This window comes from Gadus morhua, chromosome 10, assembly GCF_902167405.1.
Source record: "Gadus morhua chromosome 10, gadMor3.0, whole genome shotgun sequence".
Taxonomy (NCBI): domain Eukaryota; kingdom Metazoa; phylum Chordata; class Actinopteri; order Gadiformes; family Gadidae; genus Gadus; species Gadus morhua.
The window spans coordinates 10,547,655-10,571,260 of NC_044057.1; the positions used below are offsets into that span (position 1 = coordinate 10,547,655).

A 23,606-nucleotide genomic window follows, 5' to 3' on the forward strand; every position below is an offset into this window, starting at 1 on the left:
CGCGGGGGGAGCAGCTCAAGCAGGGGGCCCCAGACTTCCCTTTCCCCAGACTTCCCTTCCCTTTCCAGACTTCCCTTTTCCCTTCTGAGAAAACTCATCTCGGCCGCTTGTACCCGCGATCTCGTCCTTTCGGTCATCACCCAGCCCTCATGACCATAGGTGAGGATAGGAACGAAGATCGACCGGTAGATCGAGAGCTTTGCCTTGCGGCTCAGCTCTCTTTTCGTTACAACGGTGCGGTAAAGCGAACGCAATACCGCCCCCGCTGCTCTGATTCTCCGGCCAATCTCACGCTCCATAGTACCCTCACTCGCGAACAAGACCCCGAGGTATTTAAACTCCTTCACCTGGGCTAAGGACTCATTTCCTACCCGGAGTAAGCAATCCATCGGTTTCCTGCTAAGAGTCATGGCCTCAGATTTAGCGGTGCTGATCCTCATCCCAGCCGCTTCACACTCGGCCGCCAGCCGATCCAGTGAGTGCTGAAGGTCACAGGCCGATGATCCCATGAGGACCACATCATCTGCAAAAAGCAGTGACGAGATCCTCAGACCACCGAACTGCAACCCCTCCCCACCACGACTACGCCTCGATATCCTGTCCATGTATATCACAAACAGGATTGGTGACAAGGCGCAGCCCTGGCGGAGACCAGCACCCACTGAGAACGAAACTGACTGGCTGCCGAGCAGTGGCGCCTCCAGAAGATTATTCCAGGGGTGGCCAGTGGGGGCCACAGCAAGTCTTAGGGTGGCATACTAAAAAAGAAAAGAACGTGCGCAGTTACGTCCCGGGCAGCGATTGTTGACGGGGGGGGGGGGGGGGGGAGGGGGTGTGTGTATCGTGGACCTACGGACTTGTGAGGGTTTCATCCCGTCTATACGAGCAGGTGTGCGCCTGCAGCCAGAGGGGGCGCCAAAATACCTATTCCCCACACAATGTTATGTCGTACTTCATTGATAACCGCTACGCAGCGCATTGATTGACAGTATTTCTCTTATTTCTTGTGTTGACGAACTTGACCAACTACCTATCACATCTGGGGTGGCCACAGGGGTGGCCAATGAGCTTCAGGGGTGGCCCTGGCCACCCCTGAAGGCCCCCCCCTAAATAAATACTATGGCAGAATTATTATTATTATTATTCTCATTCAACTTGAACATGTGTTTTTACAGTAGAGTGGTGGAGGGATGACGTATGTTGGCCAACCCGGAAGTGAGCGTCGCCCTGGATTCCCTCGACAAAAAGCCAACGGGTTTTGCCATTGGATTTTGCATTATTGCTGAAACATTTGCATCTTTGAAGCACCTCCTCAAAAACTGAAAATAAATGAATATATAAAAATAACCGTGCTCCAAAGAACGAAATGTAAACCAATGCATTCTGAATGGGAGTGTTTCTCTGATTTTTCCATGCTACACAGAACGAAATGTAAACCCATGCAAATAAAGACTTCATGGTCATAATAATTTAAATATCATTAATATCCTGAGTGTGTAGGGTATTAATGATAAGTATCCCTGGCTATCTCGAAAAGGCCGGAAAAGGGGCGTGACCTCCAACAGTACAGTAAATGTAGATAAGACAGAGGTTAGTTTCTAGTCCCCATTTTTTGTGGGATGGAGGTGTACATTTGTGGCTTAAGGTGTGTAGACACAGCTGGCCTGTGGCCACGTTTTTGAAGTCTGGGGTCAAAAAGTCAAAAGGAGCCGGCACCACGCCGCTTATGAGATAACAAAAAGTTAATGTGTATTTCTCTCATAACCTTTTGTCCTTATTAAAGAGAGGCCTGATTCTCAGATATGCATGTTGGATGGCTAGGGTGTAGGTCTGGGAAGAACTTCAGGCCAAAATCTTGCAAGCGAGCCGCTGGGTGCAGGTGCAACGAGATGGAGCACTTGCTGAGTCATTTCCTGTAGGGCTGGAGCCACAAGTTGAAGCGTATGCATCCTTTGAGACCCCCTTTGATAAAAGGGGGTCTCAAATGTTGACCCTCAGTCACCTATTGCATCACTACCTTTAGGGCTTCGGCCTCCTAATTGATCATTATAGTATAATTGAATGCCCTCTTTCATATATATGATACCTCCACCACTGGGACGTGGCAACAATTCTCCAAATCCATATGGGGAGGGGGGGGGGGGGATGCTTGTGGACAGTAGGGGTGTATACTCAACATAAATAGGAAGCAAATTCAGGAGAAGTAATGACATCTCACAAATATTTATTTAATCAATTGTTTCAAATAACCCTGCCTCGTTAAATCAATGAGCTTGGTGTTTTGCTTTCCAAAATAGGTTATAGTAGAAGTCTAAACTGCAGAAAATAAAAACATCCAAGCTGCCTTTTAAGGATACCTTGGAATATCTGCCTTTTCTCTAAACATCGGACCCTAGTTTACGACAAAAACAACACAATGGACGGCAGCTCCTTTGCCGCGTGGTTTTTAGAGCCATGTAAGGATTAGAGGGGGCGGTCGATAGCAACCACCATAGCAACCATAACGGTCAAGTGACTGGATGCAGCCCCGTTGAAAGAAATTGAATACCACCCTACACACTCAGCATATTAATGATATTTAAATTATTATGACCATGAAGTCTTTATTTGCATGGGTTTACATTTCGTTCTGTGTAGCATGGAAAAATCAGAGAAACACTCCCATTCAGAATGCATTGGTTTACATTTCGTTCTTTGGAGCACGGTTATTTTTATCTATTTATTTATTTTCAGTTTTTGAGGAGGTGCTTCAAAGATGCAAATGTTTCAGCAATAATCCAAAATCCAATGGCAAAACCCGTTGGCTTTTTGTCGAGGGAATCCAGGGCGACGCTCACTTCCGGGTTTGCCAACATACCTCATCCCTCCACCACTCTACTGTAAAAACACATGTTCAAGTTGAATGAGAATAATAATAATAATAATAATAATTCTGCCATAGTATTTATTTAGGGGGGGGGATACAAGTCTTTTGGCCATTCGTAGTGTTGATCAGCAGAGAAATAATTTGTCCACAAAGACGGTGACGTCGCTTAGCAACGGAAGACGCTGGGATAGACAAGTCACCGGACTACTACCCATGAACGGAGCGTTCCACGGCATTGAGAAGACCCGTGTAATAAAGGCCTATAATATTTCTGTTTATGGCATAGATTTCTCCTCAGATTAGGCCAATAAACCAATGGTAAAATAAAAATAACTAGAACTGCAAGCAGTTATGCAGGGGTCCAAGAAGTGTGCATTTTGCCGGCACAACGCGACAAGAAATGTGCGTTTCGCCGGCACAACGCAAAGCATGTGTTCAAAACGCTACCCTGAACCTGTGGATACAAAGGATTTGACTGTGGTAGGAGTAGCGAGAAGTCAGTGTAGCGTTTTCGCAGCGAAATTTTGTAGAAGATATACAATTTCCTCGTTTATTGCGCCCCCTAATGGCGAGATTTTCCGACATTTTTATCGTACGACAATAAGGTTAGCACCAACATGTGTGCACAATTTGGACTCGTTCCGATGTCTAATTATGGATTTCTTTGGATTTTTGATTTTCCACGTCTAATTTAGCTCATAAACCAATATTTAAAACGCTACCGTTTCGTCGTCAAAGGTCTCATCAAAAAAGTGTTTCATGCATTCTTTGCGTGTGCGTCTGAAGATGTCGTGTGCAAAGTTTGGTGTCGATTGGTCAAGAAATGTGGGAGGAGTAGGGAAAAAACAGTTTTGCGGTTTTCGCGATTTTGCGAAAGATATTCATAGACGCAAATGGGCGTGGCCTAGGCCAAAAGATGCAGCAGACTCCAGTGCATCTGTGTGTACAAGTTTTTGGACTCTGGGAGGTTCGGTGTGGGAGTTATAGCCCCAAACGCGTATTCCTTGGTATAGCGCCACCTAGGGACCGGCGTGTCTGGATTTGGTTATCTGAGTAGCGGTACCGGACCTGGATCTAGTCATGTAATTGGCGCGTGTGCACCATTTACGGTTTGGGCTGTAGTACCACTTTCAAGGCGTGAAGTATAATAATCCTTACAAAAACAATAGGGATCCAACCTGTTGGCTTGGACCCCTAAAAACGCTCGATCAAAGGCCCGGCCCTAGTATAGTGGTGGGAAATATCGGCCCGACCCGGCCCGCGTCGGGCTCGGGCTCGGGCTCGGGCAGAGAATCTAAACACTGACTGGAACTACTTAGCAGGTGTCTGTAGGGCTATATCAGGAGTTAATGCACGCACTGCACCCAATCAGAATCAGAGTATTCCCCCAGACCGTGGTCTAAACAATATTATTCACGAGTTATAATAAACAACCCCTACACATCAATATTAATGATAACCCTGTGGAAATTGCCATAAGTGAGAGATACAATTTAGCACGTTGAGCACACAGTTGTGTGACTCGTTTATTTAGTAAGAGAGAAACAGGAAATCAAAACGTGCTGAAGGTAAACAAATCCCGCATGGGCTCTGACCATGCGGGATTTGGGTTACCGCCCTGGGTTACCGGTAAGCCGTCCACGAGCCGGGCATATCAAACTCTTTATTGCCCGGCCTCTCGGTGATTATTCCTTACTTATTCTCAAAATTCTGACCCTTTGCTTTTTTATTAACAGCAGTTACTTGTACTTTTACTTTCAGTACTTAAGTACATTTAATATCAGGAAAGTACTTTTGATACTTAAGTACAGTAAAGATCAGATACTTTAATACTTTTACTTAGTACTATTCTAAAAGGTGACTTTTACTTTTACTTAAGTAATTTTCCAGTAAGGTATCTGTACTTTTACTTAAGTATGGCTTTTGAGTACTTTATACAACACTGCATAATACAGATAACGGATCGCTAGATAACACTTGTTTTTACTTTATATTTGTATTGTATTTAACTGTTTAATCGAATAGCAACAGACGACGCGATCGTCTGTTGCCGGGAAACGGGCGATCGCGTCAAATGACGTAGGACGCGAATGTTCAAGAACCTTCCTACGTCATTTGACGCGATCGCCCGTTTCCCGGCAACAGACGATCGCGTCGTCTGTTGCTATTCGATTAAACAATTAAATAGCGATCCGTTATCTGTATTATGTTATTTCGTCTTTTGGAAACATGAGCCGAATGTTTTTTGCAACCTGCCCGGCAACAGACGATCGCGTCGTTTGTTGCCAGGCAGGTTGTCAAGATGTAAACAACTGATGACGTAGGCCGGTACAATTTTCGCCCCCGGTACAATTTTAACGTGACAGAGCCTCTTTGGGGAAGTCACAAAAGCTTTGTTGTGGTTGATCGAATTGTCTTTATTAAAAGGAAAATCCATTCAATTTTTATCAAACTAAGTGAAATTGTCTGAGAACTTAATTCATGCATCACATTTACAGTACGGTTGATTACTATTATGCAGGGGGGAAAAGACAAAGAAAGAGATGATAAACGTGTATTTATTTGGATATATTATTTAACTGATCTGATTCATTCATTCATATATGCCTACAATCTACCAGTGCTTTGAACACATAAGTATATCATATACAATACAATTATATACGTCCATTAAAAATTACAAACATTGCAAATGATCGGTTGTGCATTAATTTTACAACATTGGATAGTGGCACTATCCCTTCCACCGGTAAACAAATGTTTGTGCGCCACCCTAAGGCGCACAAAAGCCTCCGTTTGCTGGGCTGACCCTAAAAAAAACGATTCAACGCAAACATAAATAGGTATACATAAATAATGTCATCTTGTGAGCGAGTAAATTGACATTGGTGACGGTGGTGTTTAACACCAGCTACGTCCATGCAAAATATAGCAACGTATCATTAAGTTGCAAAAACGTTTGAAAAGTGGCACAGGTCTTTAGGCTTGATTATTTGCATTAACATGATGAATCTATAAAAAGCAATACGGCACAAAATATTTCTGAAAACTAATATAACTTCACTTCGTTTGAACGTGTACTGCTCTGCCATTTTCAAGAACCCGCTCAGTGAACGCAGAGGATTGTTGGTCGTTTTGGCTCGTCTAGGATGCAGCGATGCATCCTTGAAAAATCTCGGAATTCTCAAAAACAAAGGACGCAAAAATGGCGCGGCTTTCGAGTGTCCTCAACATTGGAACAGTGCTTGTCGGCGTTCTATGACGTAGCGTCCTTAAAAGGGCGGCCGTTGAGCATGCTTCCTTGACATTGGGAAACAGCCCGAGCCAGGCCCCCAGGACCGGCGCATACTTCCGCAATCCACCAGTGCTCAGAGGCCAAGCCTGGTATTGCAGCTGTTTAAGCTGGCTGTGGACGGGGGTCCGTCATTTCATGTGGCCCAGAAGTAGATATCGCCGTCCACTCCAATACAAGTGGGGAACAGGATTGTGTCTCCGCAAAAAATGTCTGGATATCAATCAAAGGCTCATAATTACCTTCATGCCATTTCCTAAAAAAATGTACGTTTTTTCTTTCCAAAACGCCACCTCAAGCGTTTTATTAGCCGTTATCTCGCTGGGGAAGAGGGGTGTGCAGCTGAAAGGAGTCGTAGTGAAACAAATGGCATCCGAGAGGGCCTAGTTCAGTGCTCCGTTAACGTGTCCGATTTTTGGACTGGTTCATCTGCTGCTCAATAACTCTCACGGTCCTCTGCTTGCGATCATTGTGATTCATCATGTATTGATCCATTTATTCAAAAGATCCAAAGACAAAGAAGCGGTGCATTACGGTATCAGTTCTATATTTCTGCATCCGGTACGTCACGGACTAGGCCACGTGTCTTGGGGCCCATAACGCGGAAGCAAATCGCTCCTGTATGTTACCCTGCGCCACTGAGCAGTTTGTATAGGAATGAATGGGCGGCCATTTTCCAGTCCGTGGTCCATCCTTTATTGGCCGTTTCTCAATTTGCGTACTTGTGCGTGCTCCTGTGCTCGTGGACTCGTGAAACGTCATCAGTCGTTGCCCGAGCACTGTTCCAATTCGAAGCACGCATCAAGCGAGTACTGTCGTAAAACCCGGAAGTGTTCTTGATGCGTGCTCGATCTCGCCGTTTCACCGGGGACTCTCTAGCCGTTTCTCAATTCCTAGCACGCGTACTACGGACTCGATGACTTGCAAGCACGTACTTGGCAAGTCTGTACTTCAAGCACATACTTGTGAGCACGCGAGTACGTACCTGCGATTGGAACAGCAGCGGACTCGATGACGTCACCACCTCTGCTCGTCCGTTAATTTAGGCATATACTACTGAACAATAAACAAATGATATAAAACAAAATCCCAGCCTCTTTCATTTTCAAATAGTATGTAAATATTCTGAATGAATAAAAATTTAAAAGATATGCGTGTCCTGTCACGTGTATGAGCTATACACGCACGACTTTATATATATATATATTTATATATTATCTTATATTATTATTATTATATCATATATTATATAAATATATATTTAAGATAAGAGTAACATAAGCTACAGTTGTGCGTCTTCTCCATATTGTCCGCCATCGTACTGCTGCGAGTGCGAAATGCATCCTGGGATTTATAGCGATTGCAAGCACACACGAGCCACCTCCGCTGCATGCTCGGTGAAACGGCGAGATCGAGCACGCATCAAGAACACTTCCGGGTTTTACGACAGTACTCGCTTGATGCATGCTTCGAATTGGAACAGTGCTCGGGCAACGACTGATGACGTTTCACGAGTCCACGAGCACACGAGCACGCACAAGTACGCGAATTGAGAAACGGCCAAAGATTTTGGGGAGAAAAAAAGATCGTCCTGGCTGCCTTAAACTGACTCAACAGCGCCACCTGCTGTTGTGTAGTGTGAATCACAGGACATTTGTTTGTCGCGTGACTATTGGCACTAATTTTCCGCCTTGCTGATCCGTGCGCAAATGCCTTCCAATCCACGCGCAGCTTTCAGTGTTCCGTACTTGTAGAATTGTTTTAGATAGATAGATAGATAGATAGATAGATAGATAGATAGATAGATAGATAGAGTTGCATATTTTCGAAGAAAGTTGTCCAATCCCGGGTTGCTTTAACTCACTTCATTTATTATAAAGTCGTCGGCATGTTTCGGCATGGTAAGTGAAGCTATACGGAGGGAATTCTATCTAACACGTGGAGAGGAAAATACCGTGATCTACTTCAAGCCCCCCCGGGCGTAGGCCCGGGGGTCTCTCTGCGCCGTCTACCTATTGAACTCTTCTCATCTATGGGCCACGGGCAGAGGCCCGTGACCCTTCGCGTGTGTCGCTGTAAATCTTTGGCCCCTTCTGGTAGTGTGCACAGGTAAGGGACCGTCAAGTGGCCGTGGCCTAGTGGGCGTGGTGGCTTCGGCTTCTTCAGGTGATGCCTTCTGTGGTGGAGCCGCCTTCAATAAGGTCTTGCTCCCCTAGTGGCTATGTATAGTATTTACGGCTTATATGTTTGGTCCTGCTTCATTGGGTCCATGTGTGGGTAGCTTAGATTCTTAAAATACGTAACAATCCCTCCTTGGTCATCTTAGATGACCATACAATAATATTTTAAATCATAAACACCATTTACCACACCGAAAACATAGTCAAATTAGGATCAATCATCAACACCATCAACCGTGTGGGAACGACTCTTGAATAGAGGAAAAAACCACAACGCGCTCATAATACTGAGACAGCATTCACCTTGTGGGTCTCATTGGGAATACAGGTCATTATTTAACAATACAACAATGAACATGAATCTTGTTATCATACAATCTCATGGCCAAACAGCACACAAACAAAACTATCCATAGAAATCCTGAGCTAATACTTTTGGTCATGTGCTACAAGGTCATACAATTTTCATCATGTGCAAAAGTAAAGTAAAAATTGGTAGTCATAATACAATTTTAAAAAATTCAAGATTATTGATAGCCTAGCATGGATTCGGGTGGTTCAGGTGATCTTCGTGCATTGGTTCGCTGTTGCATGTGGGTGGTTTTGGGCGTTGTTATTATCGTAGCCATTGTTTCTTCTGTCGCCGTCGGGCCTGTAATTCATGAACCCAAGACTCGTCCCTCCTTGTCAAGGGCTCAACTCAGAGAGGTTACTCCTACATCATGGGAGCCTCCAAACAGGTTCTCCGTCGTCGTCGTGTCAGTAACAGGTGGCCTGTAAAACAACCGTCTCAAAAAAGATCAACAGTACCATTATCAATGCAGCGATTCAGAAATAACGGGTTGCACTCGCAACACTATACAATAACAAACATAGTCTGGTATGGTTGTGTTAAAATGTGTTATTCAAGTAAATCCGGGATATTGATTATCTTAAATACAGTCGATTCTACTAAAATAGTATAGGTGTTGACTATTCTAGATATTACAGCTGGATAGGGTCGGGCCCCTCAGGTAATGTACTTGGCACTTCTGTCCAATTCTAACCTGAGGGATTGTAATCATACCAGCGCCCTGGCCACCAACCCATGAGGAGCGATTCAAATCCTGCTGTTATTTGATCTCCTCCTGTGACTGTTAGTTCTTGCTCGGCGGTGGTAGTTTGTAGGCTCCGGGTGTGTCTGCATCTGGTTCTGGAACTTTTTGCTTCTATTGCAGAAATACAAACTCATGTACAGCAGTTAGTTGTTCAAAAACATATTTCCATGAATTCTAATTTTAATTGTTTTACAGTATCTACTTTGATTTAATTTCACACTACATCCCTCCTTGCGCATGCTTCAGCCATGCGCATTGAATGACAACCAAAGCTAACAACACCGTAGTGCAACCAAGTTGCTATAACCAAAAAGATGTAAAAGGGAAATAACAATGTTAAAATTTGCATGTTCAATATCACTTCTGTGTTAACCGTATCTCATAATAACAGTTACCTTCATCATACTACCCGATTGTCCTACACTAACTATGTATATTGGATGACCTAATCTTCATTTATTCTACCTATTGCTCGCATTTGATGTTGTCCACACTTTGATTCACTCCTATGTCAAACGTGAAATGAACCGGGCCGAGAGGAATCAATCCAATTTGAACTCCCTGGCAAACGACGGCCAAGCCTCCGGTTTAATATGCAACTAAGCTAGATTAACGTTAAAAACCTGACCTTTCCTCCCCCCACCGTAAAGAGTTTGGAAGTTTGTGGCCGGTAATAAAAAACCTTATAGTGGCCCGGCTTAACTTCGGCGCTTTCACCATTTACCTTATGATGGTCTCGGCTTAACTTCGAGACATTCACCATTTACCTTATGATGGTCTCGGCTTAACTTCGAGACATTCACCATTTACCTTATGGTGGCCCGGTTTAACTTCTGCGCTTTTCACCATATAACACCTAAGTTATCGTTGGGGAGGGGGGAAGGGAGAGCGAGAGAGAGAGAGAGAGAGAGAGAGAGAGAGAGAGAGAGAGAGAGAGGGAGAGAGGTTGTAACACTTTAGCTGGGCCCCCCCCGCCCAGCGGAGGTTGGTAACAAAAGAAACCGACGTCATGAAGACGCGCCGTCTCCTTAAACCGTACACCACGTGGTTACACTCAAGACTCGCGGAAGAAGCAAACTTTTCGCCATTTGACCCAGATTATTGGTCAAACGCCTTCATGGATCTCAATAAGAATATTGAGATTGCGGCAAATTTGCTTCCACGGCGGGTTAGCGAGGCACTCACACCAGTTGGATTAAAACTGCGCAAGTGTACCTCTACGGCTGCGTTGTATACTAATCAAAATTGCACATTAGACTTAACTATACCATTACATGAACAGTATTTATTATTATAATTATCTAGTTTTTTGTTGGTCAACATCAAATCGATACATTAAAACTAGGCAGAACAAAGGGTCATCCAAACCTACAACAATTATGCACATCTGGGTATTAAATATATGGTGATATTCTATAAACAAAACAAAAAACTGAACCTAAAAGAAAAATTCTGAAGTTATCGGATGAAACAAATGTTATTGTATTTGAACTACAGCAGTTGAGCTAACTCCCGCCTTGGGCACCGGTTAAAACCATGAATGCCGGGCATCCATCACTGCTTGGGTTGCAAAGGCCTGAAGAGGAAGAACAAATTTAGTACAAATGTGAACATTTACAGATCGTTTAAACTATTAATGTTGGTGAATCAAAAAACATTGATTATAACCCACACAAATATTTACGTGTTTTGCCGATATCAACTAGGGAGTGGCTCTCTGTATTTCAGCACACAGACACACAGACCCTCAAATATACAAACACTTAACTAAATTCACATCTTGGTTCCAACACATGGCTAGGTGTGAGGGTTTGAGGGGGCAAGGGGAAGAAAGAACAATAAGACAAGAATTTCAATTTAACTAACAATAGAGAGGCGAGTTGCCTTCTCTAATCAATATGAATGAGGAAGGGTAGGGGAAGAGAATGTTTGCAGGGACAAAGGGTGGGGAGGGGGGGATCTGACGATCGGACTTGGGACAAAAGGATGGGGGGGGGGGTCTGACTACCGGACCTGGAAGACTGGGACAAAGGGTGGGGGGGGGGGTACACGTGCGTAGGGGGCCTAGAGGGTCTTTTACCTTTAATAATTCATCGTCTTTAATAACAAAATACCAACAGACTTGAATGTAAAATGAAGCATGCAGTCTAGGGTGGCATTTAGCGGATCGGCAGATAAGATAGTATACACTCCGAACGTCCGCTATGATGCTACTGCTTAGGAACTCAGCCTCAGCAGAGAAGTGAAAGATAACTCTCGTTAACATATATTTTGGCCCGATCTATACAGAGACCGATAGTGGAGGGCTTCACCTCTCAACCAGTACCAAGAATGATCGTTAACGACGAGTACTAAAAACAACTCAAGTGTGAAGAAAGGGGGAGGTTGGGCCTTCAGTGTTCCTTGCAACCGTTGATCTACACGTGTTGTTATGCTAGGCCTCTGGATCAGCACGATCGGACGGTGGCTAAAACAAACTTACACCTAAATGTTCTTAAAACCAATCCTATTTCAGATTAAATCTTTAAGACAATGAGTTCTACTTACCTCAGACGTGTGTGGCCTGTTGAAGTTGTTTTAGCGTCGCGCCGGCCGGGATTCTCGGGACTTTCTTCCAAACGACGGGGTCACCATCTGTTGCATATTCTCGAAGAAAGTTGTCCAATCCCGGGTTGCTTTAACTCACTTCATTTATTATAAAGTCGTCGGCATGTTTCGGCATGGTAAGTGAAGCTATACGGAGGGAATTCTATCTAACACGTGGAGAGGAAAATACCGTGATCTACTTCAAGCCCCCCCGGTCGTAGGCCCGGGGGTCTCTCTGCGCCGTCTACCTATTGAACTCTTCTCTTCTATGGGCCACGGGCAGAGGCCCGTGACCCTTCGCGTGTGTCGCTGTAAATCTCTGGCCCCTTCTGGTAGTGTGCACAGGTAAGGGACCGTCAAGTGGGCGTGGCCTAGTGGGCGTGGTGGCTTCGGCTTCTTCAGGTGATGCCTTCTGTGGTGGAGCCGCCTTCAATAAGGTCTTGCTCCCCTAGTTGCTATGTATAGTATTTACGGCTTATATGTTTGGTCCTGCTTCATTGGGTCCATGTGTGGGTAGCTTAGATTCTTAAAATACGTAAAGAAAGACAGACAGACAGACAGACAGACAGACAGACAGACAGACAGACACTTTATTTATCCCTTGGGAATGCTTCTTCAGGGAAATTCAAAAATTCCAGCAGCGGTAGTACAGACAAGACACATAAACAAGCAAGAAAAACACAAGCTAAAATGCAACAAGACATCGTATAAATAAATAACTACATTTTAAAAAGAAGAAGCAGCAGCAGATGTTAGCAGCAATTATTATATCTTATTTATGTTAATAAATAAATGGAGTGTGTAGCAATAAATAAATAAATAGATTATGCAAGCTCGATCAGTCTATCCTATTTCTATTTCCCTTTATCCACTGTACACCTCCTGCTGCCCCCCCCTCCTCCCTCCAAGTGCGGAGTTGTGGAGTTTTGTGTACTTGAAGGATTTTTTTTTGTACTATGTGTAAAACATACTGTATTTGTTTCTGAAGCAAAATGCATTAGTTTGTGAAGGATGTTTTGCATTTGCAAACCACACTGAGCGTGTGCGTGAATCATTGTGCGTGAGTAAAACACGTTTTGTGTGCGTGTGAATCGTTATGCGTGAGCAAAACACGTTTTGTGTGTGTGCGGGGTTTTGGCATGATTCTAACTCCATAATTAACCTCTATGCAAACAGATAGATGATGTACAGGTGTGCATATCAGCACATTCTTCAGAAAGTACATCAGATAAGAATAGAGTTAACCCACTCACTGGCGCCACATAACACCTAACTTATAGGGGAAAGGTGATCAGCTACCTTCCACCATCAAAGTATCTATATGATATGTAGGCCTAATAATAATCATTGTTTAACATAAAATGTAGGGTTAATTTCTTCCATACGAGCTGGGGTGTGTGGCTTTAGCAATGCTTGGAGGTAGGCAGGGGCAGTCCCATCGGCTGCCTTGTATGCCAGTACAATCGTCTTAAATTGATGCAAGCTACTACAGGGAGCCAATGGAGGTCCCGGAAGAGGGGGGTCACATGGGAGAACTTCGGTAGGTTGAACACGAGGCGCGCTGCCGCATTCTGGATGCGCTGCAAAGGTTTAATCGCAGAGGCAGGAAGTCCAGCCAGGAGGGAATTGCAGTAGTCGAGGCGGGAGATGACCAGTGATTGGACTAGAAGCTGAGCTGCTTCCCTTGTGAGGAAGGGCCGGATTCTGCAGATGTTGTAAAGTGCAAATCTGCAGGATCGGGCCACCGCAGTGATGTTTGCGGTGCAGCATAACGGATTGTCCAATACCACACCGAGTTCTCTGGCAGTTGGAGAAGGAGATACAGTGATATTCTCAACGGTGACCAGTAAGTGCATGTGTGGGCAATCTTTCCCTGGGATTAGGAGGAGCTTGGTTTTGTTGAGGTTAAGCCTCAGGGGATGGGCAGTTGTCCAGGTGCTGACGTCCGCCAGACATTCCGATATGCGTGTTGCAATCAGGGCTTTATCAGATGAGGGGAAAGAGAGAAATAGCGTGTCGTCAGCATTGCAGTGATAGGAAAAGCCGTGTGATGCAATTACCGAGCCCAGAGATCTGGTATAGAGGGAGAACAGAAGAGGCCCCAGTACAGAGCCTTGAGGGACACCAGTTTCAAGCGTGCAAGGTTTGGACAAGGAGCCATTCCATGTCACTTGATAGGTGCGGTTCGTCAGGTAGGATGTGAACCAGGAAAGAGCAGATTCATCGATGCCAAGTTCGGCAAGAGTGGCAAGGAGGATCTGGTGGTTCACTGTGTCAAATGCTGCGGACAGGTTGAGGAGAATGAGAACCGGGACCGAGGGACGAGGCTCTGGCAGCACGGAGGAACTCAGTCACCGCGAGGAGAGCCGTCTCAGTGGAGTGTGCCTTCTTGAAACCTGACTGGTGAGGGTCAAGGAGGTTGTTAGATGAGAGATAGGAGGACAGTTGGTTAGCAACGGCACATTCCAGTTTTTTTGACAGGAATGAAAGAATTGTATTGATAATTTTCTGCGAACTTTTTCTTCTGTCTTCTGAACAAATCCACCAGACCGCGGGTGGCAAAATAAAAGCCGGCGTTTGACTGCCGGCACTAGGACCCGGAGGACACCACTGCATGCAGTGTTTCCCGCAGGATTTTTTTCAGCAGCGGTGGTGTGGTCCCCGAACCCTCTAGGGGGGTCCGGGCGCATGCCCCCCCGGCCGGAAATTTTTTGTACCCTTTACATTGGAATGCATGAATCTGGTGCACTTTGAGAGGAGAATATGCACTTAAATCCTATTCAAACAGTTCTGTATTACTGTAGATGGGATTATTGGTGTTGTAACTTTGCCTTTTGTGTCTTCATTTACAGATTTTTATATTTTTGTATAGTAATATTGAAACAAAAAATGCCACAACGCAAATATAATTTGCACAATTTATTTACAGATGTTTGCCTAATGCTTAAACACTAAACATGGTTGCTATGCCCAAAGCATAACTGTTTTTTACATAAGACACTTTGTTCAAAAAGGAAATCTCCTGCAACAATGGGCAAAACACATCTTTTTAAATTATAAACCTAACTAAAATTTGAAAAGAACACAGACTCACACACATGAAAAATAAAAAATTAAGCTAATTGAATACCAATCAGTGTGAGCCTTAGCACTACAAATAGACCTCAGGTGAGCTCAGCTCCTTTGTGAGACAGTGAGAGTCAGGGGAAGAGGACAAGAGAGCGATGATAAGCTTGTTATTGCTTAAAACACTTCTTCTTAGTCTTGGGAGTCAAAAAGTGATGAGAAAATTATAAAATAAATATAAGTTATACATAATAGAAACTATTCATGATCTTTTAAGAAGTCCTTTGGTTTTTTCCCTGCATTTATGCTAATGACCACATGCTTACAGGCGATTAGCATAAATCCCTAACTAAAATACGCGATGAAAACGGATTTTATATGGCAATAAAGAACAACATCGGATCTAAAGGTATGGATTCATTTTTTAAAGTTCCCGAAAATACCTAGGCTATAAATTCCTGACTGGATATAAGCTCCTGTAAAGGCTATGAGTGATCCCAAAAAGAGCGACAACACGCACACACACACATAGGCCTACACACACACACACACACACACACACACACAATACTAGAGGAAAAAGGCACGGAGGTTGCGGTTTATAGATGCAATAAAATGATTGGGCTCAGAGGGTTTTTAACACTGGTGGTCATGTAGCGACACATTTTAGCAAATTACTTTCTCTCCCTCTCTCTCTGTCTGTCTCTCTCTCTCTCTGTCTGTCTCTCTCTTTCCTTCTTTCTTCGATCTTCCGCTTCACTCGCTACTGCTAGAATCAATGTAACTTTGCAACCGTGTAGGGTAGCCTACTGCCAACAACTGCCACACTCGCTGTGTACTTTCTTCGTGTGAACGTGGGGGAAACACTGGCATGGATTTGATGTTGGAGTGTGGCCATTGGTCAGGTTACAGGCGGCGAGGCGCGAGAATTTCAGATCAAATTGTGTGATGTGACCAAGCGCCCTGTCCGCTGTCTTCGTACAGACATATGAATGAATGACAGAGCATGATATTGTGAATAATGGCAACGCCCGCTGCGGCTAAAACTAGGCCATTCCAGTGCTGCTGGACACAAGAGTTTGGTTTTGTATTTGTGAAGGACCGTGCTCTGTGCACTTTATGCTGTGAGAATGTTGCGTTAAACGTCATTTTGAGGCGAAGCACGAGTCTGTAGTTCTGGATGTCGGTGGTATTAAGAGTTGTTTTTTTGAGGAGAGGCTTTATTCTGGCAGTCTTGAAAGACACTGGAACAATGCCTGAAGTGAGGGAGGAGTTGATAATTGAGGTGAGAAATGGCAGGATGTCGCTTGAGACATCCTGGAGGAGAGAGGAGGGATAGCGTCAAGGGGGCAGGTGGTGGCATGGTTAGATGTTATTATTCTGTTGATCTCGTCAGAGGTGAGAGGGCTAAATTGGGTAAAGACAGAGTAGGGGATGGGAGGAGGGAGAATGGAGGCAGGGATAAAAGAGGAGCTAATGTCCTTCACTTTCTGCGTAAAGTAGGTAACAAAGTAATCAGCAGTGGGGGTGAGGGAGGGTTGAGGAGGGACGAGAACAGTGAAAACAGTTTCCTGGGGTTTGAGGCAGAGGAGTTGATTTTGCTCCGGTAGAAGGCAGATTTAGTTGTTGACACACGAGGGGAAATCTGAAAGAAGGAAAAGGAAGGGGGGGGGGGTGAGGATCGCTGGTTTGTAGTGGAAGGGACAGAGGGAATCCAAGGAGGAGGAGCGGGAGGATAGCAGAGTGTCTGAAGATTCATCTGTAAATAGTTGAGAGAATCGTCCGATAGAAGGTAGTGAAGACAGAACAGTAGAGGCAAATGTAGAGGGAGAGAGGGATTTGAGGTTAAGGCGAGTGGTGACAATGTGGGGACTAGAGAGGAGGGGGGGGAGTGGATTTCAAGGGGAGAGAAAAATCAACAAAGTGATGGTCAGACACGGGGAGCGGAGTAACGGAGAGAGCAGAGGGTGCCGTAGGATCTGGTATTAGGTCAAGCTGGTTCCCGGCCCTGTGTGTGGGTGGAGAAGGGGATAGTGTTTTATCTGTTGCCTATTGTGTACAAAACTGCTGGATTTGCATAAAAAGAAACTATGCAAATCCAGCAGTTTTGTACACAATAGGCAACAGATAAAACACTATCCCCTTCTCCACCCACACACAGGGCCGGGAACCAGCCAGTCAAAGGTGGCGAGTTAGGTTAGTTCAGGTGAGTGCAACTTCTCTGGCAGGATGTTGAATTCGCCGAGGATAACGAGTTCAAACGCAGATCTGGCCAAGTGTTCTAGTGGAAGGACCTGTTAGGACCACATGGGCGAGATGAGGAGTCCGGTCCCCCCTCCTCGCCCGGATGGTCTAGGGGTGTGCGAGAATGTGTAGATGGTGGAGAGGGCAGCAGGAGTAGCAGAGTTCTCTGGAGTGATCCAGGTCTCCGTCAGGGCCAGTGAAGGGTCATGAGGGACGTGTAGGCTGAAATCGAGTCCGCCTTCTTGACTGCCAATTGGCAGTTCCAGAGTCCTCCCATCATCTCACGGTCAGTGTAAGCAAGGGTAGGTGGATGGCAAAGATTAGACGGGTTGCTATGCCGAGCAGAGGAGCCATGGTAACGCCGTCTACGGGTAGAAATCCTGACAAAGATTGAAGTACGACACATAGCTACAATAGGGCAGGTGGCCTCCCCGGGCTTCCTCGAGGGACTCCCGCAGAGAGACTCTGTTTCCTGGGGCCTCGTTTGCTGGGTCCTGATGCTACAGCTGACACTAACAATAGCTAGCCCTTAAATGGGCATGGTAGCTGAGGCAGACTTAGCTCCGCCCAGCTATGAAGCCTTTTGTTCCCCCTTAAGTGGCAGAAACTATAGCAAGAAGAACAACTTCTTAACTGATCACAACACGACAGGTCTAAATCACCCTGTAGTAACAGATGGAAAGTTAGAACAAACAATCGTAATTCTAAACACTAGGGCTGGGTTGCACCAACATGGATTAACTCTTAAACTGGATTAATTCAAGGTTTAACTGTTAACCGTGTTGCACCAAACTCTAACCTGGTTTAAACATAGTTTAATATTAATCCTGGTTATATTTAACCCTTTGGTAATCTCAGTTTAAACTCCATTTAAACTGAGATTAAATTTAAATCCGTTGCACCAGCAATTTCAAACCTAGTTAAATCCTGGTTTAACAGTTATATTTAAACCACCTCTGGAGGAGGTTCATTTTAGGTTTATCGCTGTTTTCTTGACAACATGGCTGCATATCTACGCTGGATGGCGTTAGAGGAAAGAGTTCCTCGCAGGAAAATTAGAGATAGGTTAAATCCAATGGAATTTTGCGCAAATAGCGAGTTTTCACAGCGGTATAGATTCACCAAAAAATCTGTCATATGCCTCAATGGGAAGGTTGGACCAGCTATCAAGCATCAAAGTCAGAGGACTTTCAGTTTCTGTCGCTGTATTCCTCTCTGCTGCGCTGTCATCGTCGTATGGGTTAGGGAGGGGGGAAATCTGCTGCGGGATCATATTATTGATTTTTTTCGATAGAGGGTCCGTAATCATTGGTGGTGGTCCTCTGCTAGTTTTAAACATCCACCTCCTCTCTTCTGCCGCATCCTTTTTTGCCTTTGCCTTTAAGATCTTCCAGCAGGCTTTCAGTTGTGACTTGTCCCTCACCTCCTTAATGCCAGTTGAGCCATTGAAGCGCTCCGACGCTAACATGACCCAGGTCTCCTCCTTTTTTTCCAGCGTAACGCTGTCAGTCCTTTTATCCTCAATTATAATCCCATAGTCCTCCATCAATTCCGACAGCAACATCTTTTCAAATGTTGAAAAGTTCGATCCTCTTTGACGTGCCATCTCTTAATAAATGTAATAAGTGTTCACTGTCAGTGTCAAGTGTCAGTGTCAACTGTAACAGTTAAGGTAAATTAACGGTTAACTTTATTCAAAAAGTGAACCGTTGTTTTTTTTCACGATGTAGGCTAGAAAAAAGAAGACCAGGATATAAAATTGTGGATTATATGGTGCAATTTGTGCACATTTCGCCGGGATCCATCATGGCAGACTGAACTCAAACTAATCCTATTTTAATCCTTGTTTAAACTAGGTTAACTAATCCAGAGTTAAAACTAAGATGTGCAACGCATCTCGGATTAATTATAAACCAGTTTAAACCTAGATTTACTAACCCTAGATTAACCCTAAACCAGGATTAACTTAATCCATGTTGGTGCAACCCACCCTAGGAATCTTAGTTACCAAACTCACCTACAGCCAGATATGACACAACCTACTTGTATGACAAAATGTATTATCTGCCGCTTTGCATAGTGCACTGTCCCATTAAGATGTAAAAAGGACTTGTTCAATCAGTACCCAGTTGCTGTTAATGTAGTGCTAAATGACACAGAGATAACCATTTTGCTGAATTCATCATCTAAAATAATCCTCTGCAAGATAAAGTGGTCAGATCTGGCCTCCAGACGGCCAGTGTCGGCCCCTCTGTCCACTGTCTGATGCAAGTGTCGGCCCCTCTGTCCAATGCCTGATGCCAGTGTCGGCCCCTCTGTCCACTGCCTGATGCCAGTGTCGGCCCCTCTGTCCACTGCCTGATGCCAGTCGGCCCCTCTCTCCACTGCCTGATGCCATTGTCGGTCCGTCTTGTCTATTGCCTGATGCCAGTGTCGGCCCCTCTGTCCACTGCCTGATGCCAGTGCATTGGTATTAGTAATTGTTCTCCAGATTTAGCTTCTTTGAATCTATGGCAGGGGTCGGTAACCTATTCCCTGGCGTGCCACCCGTGGCACGCCGCGGGTGGCAAAATAAATGGATTTGATGTTGGAGTGTGGCCATTGGTTAGGTTACAGGCGGCAAGGCGCGAGAATTTCAGATCAAATTGTGTGACGTGACCAAGCGCCCTGTCCGCTGTCTTCGTACAGACATATGAATGAATGACAGAGCATGATATTGTGAATAATGGCAACGCCCGCTGCGGCTAAAACTAGGCCATTCCAGTGCTGCTGAACACAATAGTTTGGTTTTGTATTTGTGAAGGACCGTGCTGTGTGCACTTTATGCTGTGAGAATGTTGTGTGCAGAAAGTCAAGTGTTAAACGTCATTTTGAGGCGAAGCACGAGCACCCGCGGCGCTACCATCTGGGTCCACCCATTTAGGTCCGGGCCCACCCATTTTGACCCAGGCCTATAGTAGTGAGTGATTTTCATTCTAGCTGTTCATCCAATAAGCAGCCTGAGAAAAGCTTTGAGTAAAAGCTTCCAATCAGCGGCCTCTACCCCATGTGTGGACTGCCTGCCCACAGGCTGCAAGTGATCCAATGAAATGAATGACGTTGGAGCGCAAGCTTTTCAAGCAAGCTCAAGGAGACAGACGCAGACGGTAGCTAGCTATTGGCTAATATGAAACGCAAGGCAAAGCAAAGCTGCTTGTTTTCATTTAAATTCAGCAAGAAATGCTGCGAGGAGCAGAAGGAACTCCTGCCACTGCTGCCTGCTTGCCACGGTCAGACACCTTTGGTGACAAGGCTCTCATCCGGCCCGCCTGCTCGCACTTTTCCATTCCAGTGGAAGACGCAGAGCACACTGTGTTTGTGCAGCAGCTTAAAAGAAAGGCAAAGGCCAACAAGACCATGAACGAGAAAAAATAAACACTCGTAGAAGTGCTCGACGCATGCCCCCGTGATATTTTCCCCAACATGAACATTTGGATTCTATCAAAACGCTATAAACTTAGAACGATGGTTATGGTAAAAACTAAATCGCTATTTAAAACCACTTACGAACACAGAGATTTTGACATCCGTCAGCAACACGCAAGCTCTGTGTTCGTCAATCTACCTATCGAGTCTCAAAAACAAAATAGCGTTGACGGGTGATCTACTGATGGTAGTGTGTGTATAAAATGTCCTTTTTAATAAACAATCTGTACACTTAGAGTTCTCAATGCCTCGTTTTATATGTTAAGACCCTTATTATAATAGCAAAGAAGTGTCGGGCTACTTTTAGCCTTTTAATTGGTTTAAAATAGCGATTTCGTTTTTACCATAACCAGTGCCTCCATCGTTACAAGTTTATAGCGTTTGATAGAATCTGCTAAAAACAGCCAACTGAAGAAAGCGTCTACATGCGGTTTTTGTGCTCCAAAACGAACATTTTATCTCGTTATCATACAAAACCATTTTACACCGGAATTACCCTTCAAGAAATAAGCTATAGGAGAAATAATTTTGATAGTTTTCCTGCTGTTTGTGTTAAGCAGCTGTGAAAGATTCAATGCTTCTGTTATTTCGTGTCCATACACTTCTTCTGTCATTCTGAATTTATAAGAAACAGTTAAATAATTGTGGACAGTTCCCTGCGCGCCGTGCTGGGTAAATAAATGGAGAGAGAAATAGACCCTCCAAAGATATAATTCCGTTTCAGTCTTTTTGTATATTGAACATTCAAAAGAGATAAATTAAGTTAGGCTTACTGCCAAGGTGTATGTCTTTGTCCGCTTCAGCACTGAGGACAGCGACACAAGAGCCACACAGGTAGGCTACTGTGAGTCGCTGTCCTCAGAGCCGCAGAGAAGCGCTGAAACGGAGATAAAGGGGTACCCGTTTTTTTTCTTTGGGCTTATTTGAACTGGCCAATCCAGTTTTCTAGAGGCCCACCCACAATCAAAATCCTGGCGCCGCTAGTGAGCACGAGAAGACCTTCAAAGACCAAGCAGACAAAGTAGAGTCAATTAAACGTGCTGTGTCCAGATATGAAAAACAAGCTAGCTCCTTCAAGGTTTTTACCACTGCTAAAGATCACGGGACAGTAGCAAGCTATCGCATTGCGCATTGCATTGCAAAGCATGGGAAGCCATTTACGGATGGCAAATGTATTAAGCAGGCTTTTCTCAGTTGCTCAGATGCTCTTTTTGAAGCATGCCAAATAAAGAAACGATCAAGTCACGAATAAAGGACATTCCCACGTCAGCTAGAAGTGTTCAGCGATGTATTGATGAAATGGCTGAACATGTCAGAGCTCAGCAAACAGCTGGATTAAAAGATGCTGCGGTATTTAGCATTGCACTTGATGAAAGCGTAGATGTGAATGACATCCCGCAGTCATGGCAGGGTACTGTGATTCAACTGTCAGAGAGGTACTATGCTGCTTGAAGCCAATGCCTGACACTACTATAGGTGAGGACGTAGCCAAGGCATTAATTTAACATTTTGAAGAACAAGGGATTAACACCAGAAAAGTGTTTGCAGTGACCACAGACGGCGCTCCCGCTATGGTTGGGAGACACAATGGAGCTGTCAAACTGATAGAAAAAAAAGTCTGTCACCCCATCATGAAACTCCACTGCATCATGGAAAATATCAAATATCATCAGGAAAATCTGCGTGCAAAAATGTCAAATTCCGATCTCAATGAAGTTATGGCCACGGTGACAACGATTATTAACTTCATAGTGAAGTGATCTGCTCTGACGCATCGGCAGTTTCAGTCCCTGCTCGAGGAGCTGGACAGCGCATACACAGATCTGCCTCTCCACTCAGCAGTGAGATGGCTGAGTTGCGGAAATGTTCTGGAGCGATTCTTCAGCTGCTTTGATGCTATCAAGGCCTTTCTGGCTGAAAAGGGCCAAAAGTATCCAGAACTGGAGAACGAGAAGTGGATTGTGAAACTTATGTTTCTGGCGGACATTACGGGACATCTGAACGTGCTCAATCTCAGACTTCAAGGAGCAGGACAAACTGTTTTGGACATGTTTGAGACATGGACGGCTTTTGTCGGTAAGCTGGCAGTATTCTCAGATGACATTTCCACCTCCACGGTCCACTACTTCCGACACCTGAGAGAGCTGTCCTCCTTTTGCAACATCAGCCCCGCTGAAATAACCACGTACATGCGTGTGCTGAAGGCGGAGTTCACAACACGATTTGTGGATTTTAAAAGGTACGGACCAATGTTCTCTATTTTGATGAAGCCCAACAGCTTTGATGGGCATGATTTGGATGCTACTCTGATCGACTGGATGGATACAGAGGACATGAAAATGCAGCTGATTGAGCAGAAGAGCTCAACACTGTGGGTGACTAAGTTTGCAGAGCTCAAAATACAGTCGGAAAGCCACAACAGTTTAAGATCACGGAGCCTACATCCTCACTTGCTGGGCATCTGCACCTGAGAAATTCAGCTGTCTCCGGGGCATTGCACTGGCGCTGCTGTCAGTCTTCGGGTCAAAATATCTCTGTGAGCAGAGATATGAAACATGTGCTGAGCCCCACCTGCAGTCGGTTAACAACGGAGCACTCTGAGGCATGTTTCATTCCCTCTGGTCTGGCCCCCAGTCTCATGAGGACCACAGCATTGGAAAACAGACAGAGGAACAGCTGCGTGTAGGAGTGATGACTGAACTGGCTGTAAACCTTGTGGGAGCAGTCCTACTTAATATTATTCATCCTAATTTTCAGTTATTATCTAAAAAAATAGGGCTTATATAAATTCAATACGATATTACTTTTAC

General features: G+C 44.7%; 1 protein-coding gene across 4 annotated transcripts in view; it reads left to right on the plus strand.

Moving 5' to 3' along the window:
* abhd18 (abhydrolase domain containing 18) overlaps positions 1 to 23,606 on the plus strand; it is a 182,447-nt gene that overhangs the window by 154,713 nt on the left and 4,128 nt on the right. The window lies entirely within an intron of this gene.